The following is an 8595-nucleotide window of genomic DNA, read 5'->3' as shown; positions in this document are numbered from 1 at the left end:
CGTCTGAGCCACCCAGGCGCCCCTGCCATCTAGTTTCTTAGCGTACTCGTCCATGTGTGTATACAATACTTCACAAAAGAGGGGGACTTAATATGAGTTAATGCTATGCCAGGGATGTTTTTTTCTGTGTTCATTTTGTAACTACCTACCTTTCTGAAGTATCTTATTCTAGGTTTGTAAACTCATTTTCTAAGTTAGACCCCTTACCTATAAATAATTATTTTGTCTTTCATTTTCCAGTATTTAGCACTTTATTTAAAGATTTTATTTATTCATTTGAGAGAGAGATCATGAGCAGAGGGGAAGAGTAGAGGGAGAAGCAGACTACCCGCTGAGTAGGGAGCCCGAGAGAACGACTTGAGCCAAAGGCAGGCGCTTAACTGACCCAAGTGCTGCACTGCACCCCCCCGCGCCCCCAACACACACTTTAAAACCTTTTTCTTTTTTTAAGATTTTTTTATTTATTTGCGAGAGAGAGAATGAGAGACAGAGAGCATGAGAGGGAGGAGGGTCAGAGGGAGAAGCAGACTCCGTACTGACAGGGAGCCCGATGTGGGACTCGATCCCGGGACTCCAGGATCATGACCTGAGCCGAAGGCAGTCGCTTAACCGACTGAGCCACCCAGGCGCCCCTAAAACCTTTTTCTTATTGTAGTAGTTAGGACACTCTTCTATATTGGAGGCTGTCAGACTCCTGTTCCTGGCTTTCACGGGCACCTCTTGGGGTTTTTCAGGGCAAGAATCTCATTAGCTATGGCATGAGATGGGGATTCTTTTTGACGACCCTTTTTCTTCTGTGTTGAATGTGCTGAGAGTTTTATTTGAAAATTGATGCTGAGTTTTGTCCCGTGCCTTTTTGGTGTTTGTTTATCTTACAGGCTTTCTTCTACCCACTGATGAGAGTTGTAATACTGCTTTTTTTTCCTTTTTTCTGTCAAGTTTATGATCAGGATGATGCTAGATTTCTAAAATGGTTGATAGGCTTGTTTTTCTTCTCCAGTGCTCTGGAGCTGAGTAGCCTAGGAAGTTCTGTTCCTTAGTGCTTGCAGACATTTGCCTGGGAAGCTACCTGGGCCCATGTAATTTTGAATGGAAGGTTTCTATCTGCCTTGGCCTTGGGAGGCTTGTTAAGAACCTTCTTGGATGTATTTATCCAATTTATTTATTTATTTTTTGCTTTTCTAGCCAATTTTTTTCTCTCATTTCTTGTCCCTTAGGGTATTTTATTACTTATTCTTTTTTGTTGTAAGGGTGTTTTTACAGTTTCAGTTTCATCTTTGACCCAATGGTTATTTGGGAGAGAGGTTGAAAATTTGAAGTTGTTATGACTTTGTTGGTTAGTAATTCTTTTGATCTCTTGTGGCATTATGGTCAGGCAGTGAGAAATAATAAATGCTCCTTTTTGTGGGGGGTTGAACTTTTCATTTGGCATGATGGCCAGTTTTCACAAATGCTCTTTAACCAGTGAAAGTAAAGCTCTATTTTCTGTGGGGTGCACAGTTTGGTACCTATTATGTTAGCCTTATTCATTATATTGGTCACATTTTCTCATCAATAAAAAATAAAACTCACATGGAGACTGAGACTGTGCCCCTGTCCCTCCACCCTCTTGTCCCCATCTTCTTGGAGACAGTTAGGTACTTTTATGAACTGTCGGTCCTTTCTTCCATATTGTTAGCCGGTATGGACTTTATATCAGTGAAATAATGTTTGGAACATAAAAATTGACATAATATTTCCATTGTGAATTTTTTACTTTAGCAATGTAAACTTACCCGCTTTTCTCCCTTTTAATACTTCTGGCATGATTTCATGGTGTCTGATATTTAAAAAATAATGAGGCAGCATTATTGCTTTATTTTTGTTTCACTTGGTTTAAGGTGTATTTTTGGGCATTGACATTTATATTCTGATGCACCTGAGAATACTTTGAATTTAACTCATTTATAGGTTTAGTTTGTGTTTTAGTCTGTAATCTGTTTCAAATTTTAATAGTGGTTTCCTTTTAAAAACTAAAAAACCAACCAACCTCCAAAACAAAAGAAAAAACCCAGTTTTTCCAGTAGTTATCGCGAAGATCTAATGGTGTTTTAAAAGTCCTACCTGTTTGGGAGATGGGTTTGAGCATTATCTTATTGCCTGTCTTTAATCTTTAATAATGTAGTCTTACTGGATCTGCTTTATTGTTATTAGTTACATTTTTCACATAATCTAGCATATGCTTAGAGAATAATTTGACATATGCGTTCAGTTTTATGATCAGGTTTATCTTCATTATTTAGTTTTGTCCTGACCTTGATGGTTTTGATTGGCACATGTGATTAGCAGCCCTGCGTATTATGGGCCTCTCTGAATTTTGCGTCTTAGACCGTTGGAATAATAGCCTCAACCTCCCCCTTCCCCCTTCTGAGCCTCTGCATATCTGAGGTTGCATTTTTTTGGCTTTTCCACATGAAGGGCAGCTTGTCTGGGTATAAAATTCTTTTAAAAAAACCTTTTCTTCAGTTCTCTGTCTTCATTTTCTATAGACTTCTGGCATTTTCATGCTGCCTTGGAAAATCCTGGGGTTCATCTTAATTACTGCTATTACTTGAGTAACCCAAACACTTTCTCCTTCTCCCTGGATGTTTCTACAACTTCTTCCTGTAGTTAAATTATTTTGCCAAAATGTGTCCAAGAACAGGTTTCTTTTCTCCGATTTTGCATGAATCTGGCGTGCCTTTGTAATGTCTCCGATTTTTCTTAATCTCAGAATAGTTGGTTTCTACTCTATATCTTTTTTACATCTTTAAGCCTGTTCCATTCGTTCTTTACAAAACAGTTTTATTGAGCTAGAATTCACACACCACACGGTTCTCCCGTTTAACCTGTGTGGTTCGTCAGCTTCCAGGGAATCACACTTGTGTAACCATCACCGTCAAGTTTGGAACATTTTCTTCATCCCATAAAAAAATCCCAAACTCATTAACAGTCACTCCCCGTTCCTGTCCCCCATCTCCACCCCAGCCCCATGCAACCACTAATCTGCTTTCTGTCTCTCTGGATTTGCCCGATCTGGACATTTCATGTAAACGGAGTCCTGTGGCATGACTGGCTTCTTTGTTCTTCTTATGTCTAGTCAAGGAGCACTGGTTATTCATGTCTTGGTTTTGCTCTTTGCTTTTGTCCCTCCACGGTTCTCATCTGGGAACTGCTACTGCCTTTCTGGACTTTTCCTTGTCTCTCCGTGTTTCCCAAACTTGTCCTCCACCCATTAGTTTTCTGCTGTTTCCTTGGGTTTTCACTTCTCTCTGTTGCTTCTTCACCACCCCCAGCTTGTTCTCTCTGGGTCTCAGTCCGTTTTCTTCATGTAATTGTGTGATCCCATTTCCCTTTTTTAAAAATAGCAACTGTTTGTTTTTTAATTCTTTTTTGTTCCAAATTGAAATTTTCTTTCGGTTCCTGCAGTTTAAACTTTTTGAGGTTAGAGTCTTCACAGAACAGCCTGAGGACGGTTCTTGTGTTCAGAATACAGAGACTGGATTCTTTTTCCCACAGGCCACATGCTGGGTTTTTCCTCTTAGCTCACTTTGGAGTGAGGGGCCTTCTGGTCTACCTGAGGCGTTGGGTATGTCCCATGTGACCCGTGCTCTGGGGACTTGTGAGGATGAAGCTCCTGCTCCTGAACAGGTAAAGCTCTTGGCTCCCAGCTTTCTCCCCGCTTCGACTGCAGCTTCTACTCCAGTCAGCTGGCATCTTTCTCTTGTGCCCACCACTGACTTCCCAAAGATGATTCATGAATGAGTAACTGTCAGAGCTGCTCTCCTCCAGGCTGTCCTGTCTCTTCCTCTGCCTTTATCACCTCTTCCAGGAGGTACTGTGCTGCTGGTAGATGTCCCTTCTGCCTGCCTGTTTCTCACCTGAGCCCTGTGGTCCCCTTGCGGTGCTGGGGAGAGGGAGGCAGCTTCTTGCCCTCTCACGGCACAGCCCAGGGGAGCAGGTGCCTGCTGCCCGGGTTTCTGGCAGGCCCTGGCCTGGAGTCAGGGCTAGAAAGGACGAAGTCTGACGACAGCTGTGGCTTCTTCCCTCCTCTTGGTGCTAGATTGTCAGTGCGGGTTTGCCTTCCTGAGTGTTTCTGTGGGCACTTCCACTCTTCAGTGGGGCCTCTGTGGCTGGGACCTGCGTGCCAGAGGCCACACACAGCCCCGCTGGCTCTCAATAGTGCAGTTAGTTGTTGCTTTTCCTGTCATTTCAATGAGCAGATCATGCTTTGAGATCATGCTTCTGCGTTACTAGAAAGTCTCCAAAGTCGGAGTTTCTCCGTGCTGTCGCAATACATCTCAAAGATCTTAATCTTTGAAAGTCTTTGGGCTTTGAAAACAATTGTTTTTGGGGCCCCCAATTGGGGAAATGTTTTTGGGCCCCCAGCTGGGGAAATGAAATATTACCAGGAAGTATGAAACTCCCCCCCGCCCCCGCTGTCACTGAGCTTGGAAGCAGTGTGGGTGGGCTCGTTCATTTGAACAGGAGTGTTTGGAAAGATAGGTTTAATTTCCCTTATTTGTGTGGGTTTGAGAAATGTAATCCCAGCAACTGCTTGGTTTCCACAACAGAATATCCACGATGCCACGTGAAACTTGTGACAGACTGATGGTGAGCAGACCATACCAGAAGCATGTAGTAACCGTTTGTAACCAGGTGGTGGCTGTTGTGTAATTTCTGACTAGATGGTATGGTTATACAATTTTGGTGAGCCTGTGTGGGTTATAAAAGCCGAAATTCCTTCAGCACCTAAAACGGCTCCTGCTGAGCATCAGGACGATCCCAGCCCAGCACAAACGTCAGCACAGAGTTGGGTTGTTGGGTGGGTTGGACGCTGATGAACGAGTGTTTTTTGTGGATAGGGTAAGATTTCTCTCTGCAGGTAAGACCATTTCTTGGTAAATTAGCTCTGCTTTGGGGAATTAGTGTCTGTGTGTCTGTCCGTGTCTGTGTGTGCATCTGGTGCCTTGGGGGTCTGTTTCTGCACGCACGTTCTGTGACTGTGTGCGCTCTGGTCTGTGGCTGTGGCTGGTTTTCTGCAAATACATAGCTCCGTCTGCGTGTGTCTCTGTAGGTGGGTGAGGAGCCTGTGGCTCAAGTTCGCCCAGCTGCGTTACTAGAAAGTCTCCAAAGTCGGAGTTTCTCTACGCTGTCACTATTTAAATAACCAAATGTTAGTGTTTATGCAACTCGTAGAATTAGAAGGCAGTGCCCTTCATTAAACATGTGAGAAAGAATGACCTTAAAACCTGATCTGCAATAATTGAAATGTCACATGTGCTGTTTTTCAGGTGCTCTTTTACCTTACTTTCTGAGTGAGGTCCAGTCCTGGGTCATCCAAGCTTTGTGTGCTCTCTTATGCTTTCTTTTATGCAGAATTTTAGGGCCTCAGAGAAAAGTAAGGAACCCAGATTAAACTTCATGGAGAGCTGGAGTCTTTTATAGCTGAATACATTAATTTTTTAATCCTTTAAGGTTTGGGGATTATGAAAATGTTAGGTTCAGACACTAAAGAAAGCTGTACATCTGTGGCATAGGATTCTAAGCGATTGCAGTCTCTGTATTGAATGGATTTTTTTTTTAAGTTTTATGTATGTAAGTACTCTCTACACCCAACATGGGGCTCGAACTCACGACCTGGAGAGCAAGAGTTGCTCACTCCTCCGACTGAGCCAGCCAGGTACCCCTGAATGGCTATGTTTTTTTAATGAATCAGGAAGAACGTGTTCCTTTGCAGGAAAAGAAAACAAAAACAACCCCAGCTATATAACTTACTCCCAGGTACTATTTTTGTTTATTGACTGTCAGGGAACAGGCTCCCATTTATTGAAGGCCAGGGAGAGCCTATTATTTGGGTCACTGTGTACTTGGGGTTAACTTGGAGAAGAATTACAGCGTCCAGCCCCAGGTAATTGCAGTGCAGTTTAGGCGAACCCACTGTTCAGTCCTCAGGTAATCCATCAGGGCAGGTGGAATTTCAGAGCGCCCTCTTCCTTATCTTGGGCAAGTGTTTGAGGAGGAGGAGACGGAACTCTTGGTAGAGCGGGGTTTGGGTGAGGAGACAAAGAGATATCGCAGAAGAGATTTGCCAATGGCACAGACCGTAGGAAGGAAGCAGCAGGTAGTGGAGGGAACTCAGGAAGTGTGCTGAAGTCCAGCAAAACCCAGCAGGTATAGTTGGCAGTTAGGAAACGAGGGAACGAGGGAGCTTGACCTCTGTCCGCAGGTGAGACAAGGATGTTTGGCTTTGACACTGAGGGCAGGAAGAACTAATAAGAACATTCCAGAGAGGAATGGGATGGTCTAAAGAGTAGTTCAGAGTGAGGGCTGATAAGTACGTGGGGCTTGAGGCGATGGGGTAAACGATCATTGGGAATGCTTCTGCTGTGCTTTTTCCAGCAGAGGCAGCCGGGCAGAGTAGCTGGAGGTGACCCACTACCCTCCCGAGGCTCCTCCTGTGGGAGGGGAGGAGGCGCAAGTCCTCACTTGTGCTGGAAACGGAGGGTGGAGCAGGAGCTGGAGCAGTACTGGGGAGTGGGGTTGGGGGGGTGGGGCACGGGGTTAGCAGGGTACAGCTGTCCCTGGAAGCTACCTGAACACTCAGGTTTGTCTTTGTACCGGGAACTGGGAAAGGGGTGGGGGAGAGAGCGAATGACAAAGGTCAGTTGGAGCTGTGCAAGAGGAGGAAGCTTTCTTTCCATTCCTGGAGAGAAACTGGGGGGCTTTATCCAACTTCGTCCAAAATGACCTTTAGAGATAACTTACCTCCAGGCCTCTTCTGGCCGCTCGTCTTCAGAGCCTGTTCTGTTAGTCAGTCTCTAAGGGAATTGAGAGCAGCTTTCATGCTCTCAGAATGATTGTTGTGCCGGCCACTTGCCCTTGGCTGTTGTCCAAGTGAAAATCAACGTCTCTGCCGCAGTTTTCTGAACTGTGACATGGTGATGGTAACAGCCCTTCCCAGCATTCTTGTAAGGGTTAAGTGAAATCCTGTTTGTGTCTTGGACGTGATAGGCAGTCAGTTCATTCTGAACATGTTTTTATCTTGTCACTACAAATGCATACAAAATTAGCTTTCCAGTGGCCCCTCAAATGACTGATTAATACATTTAAAATAGTCTTTAATTAAAAACACCATTGGTACGAAAAATGAGGTGTTAAATCATACAGTAGGAATAAATGCAATAAACCCAATCTTGATTCTGCTTGCGTTTTCTCAAATATACCTCTGTATTTTGATTCTGGCCTATAAGCTCTACCTTTTGCTCCATTACCTCTCCTTCTGCCCTCACTTGTCCAAGGCACATGCTTTCCCTGAGTGAATATGGAGGATTAGGATTAGGTTTTGTTTCAGGTGTATCACTTATGGGCCCCTGGAAAAATGTTTGTTTTCTTTAGATATTTTGAGTGCCTTTTATGTGGTGGACACTGTGTCCCTGTCCCTATCCCTGCCTGGTCGGGGAGCTGGACCAAGAAGCCATGTGCTTAGAAGAGGGACAGCTAACCCAGGAATGCTTCTCGGACGAAGAGGCTTCTTGATCTCCGACCTGGGAACTGCAGGTCAGTGTGGTCCATGTGGATGGTACCTGGGGCAGGAGAGTCATGGTTAGGATAGTCAGGTCTTAAGGTCTTATCATAATTGTATTTAAATAAAGTTTGGGGAACACATTTCTGCTGGATGAGATCAGCCGCAGAAGTTGCTGTAGCATCTGATACCTATAACTTTAGGTCAGAAACATGAAAATCACTGATGGGTATGGATTTTAAAGCCCGCCAGACCGGCAAAACATCAGCTGCTTTGACCTTTTACTGTATGCTCAACTCTGTCTTCCCCTAACCAAGCCGTCAGTGAATCAGCATCATGCCCTCTAGGTCCCATGACCATCGCTTTTCGTGGCTCAGCCTGTGTGTAAACGGACATCAGCGGAACAGCCCCTCTCAGACTGGATTTAAGAGCTCTCTCAGGATTTAGAGTTCAGTTTGGGTCTAGAGCTTATTCTGTCCCAGGGCTTCTTGGGCCCAGTCTCCAGAAGAGATGGAAGGGGTCTCCTACGGGCAGGGAGTGTTCTTTAACATCTCCTGTTTCATTTTACCAGTGGGAGATTTTATGCTCCATAAAATACTTGCTTTCAGTCAGGAATGATCCTACCTTACCCCTTGACGGTCCGGGAGGATTTGCGGCGTCCATCCAGCGGCCCTGCAGCCCGCTGTCGTGGCCCCCGGCTCCGTTTTCACGGGATACCCAAGCAGTCCAGCACTGTTTGCCCAAAGGCCTTTTTTTCCCCCTTCAGAGCAGGGTTGTTGACGTGGGGCCTGTGAAGGGGGTGACCTCTAAAGCACTGCTCTTCCTGGGGTTCCCAGCAGCTGTGTTGATTTGGAACCTGTCGGTGGACTCTGGGCTCCCCTTCAGAAATCCAGTTTTTATCCAGCTTTTTTTTTTTTAATATTCTTTTTTTTTTATTCTTATGTTAATCCCTATACATTACATCATTAGTTTTAGATGAAGTGTTCCATGATTCATTGTTTGTGCATAACACCCAGTGCTCCATGCAGAATGTGCCCTCCTCAATACCCACC

At 44.8% G+C, this 8595-nt stretch overlaps 1 long non-coding RNA gene across 1 annotated transcript in view; it reads left to right on the top strand.

The window, feature by feature from the left end:
• Positions 1 to 8447, top strand: part of LOC115941640 (uncharacterized) — an 11108-nt gene extending 2661 nt beyond the window's left edge. The window contains exons 2-3 of the long non-coding RNA XR_014141630.1: positions 3538 to 3669; positions 7417 to 8447. This is a non-coding gene — a long non-coding RNA (uncharacterized LOC115941640). The remainder of the gene's footprint in view (positions 1 to 3537; positions 3670 to 7416) is intronic.
• Positions 8448 to 8595: the final 148 nt, after the last annotated feature.

The sequence above is a fragment of the Leptonychotes weddellii genome, unplaced genomic scaffold (genome assembly GCF_054177405.1).
Source record: "Leptonychotes weddellii isolate Sample4059 unplaced genomic scaffold, ASM5417740v2 HiC_scaffold_1178, whole genome shotgun sequence".
NCBI lineage: Eukaryota > Metazoa > Chordata > Mammalia > Carnivora > Phocidae > Leptonychotes > Leptonychotes weddellii.
Note: the sequence above shows the minus strand (reverse complement) of the source record. Positions and strands in the feature narration are given on the sequence as shown.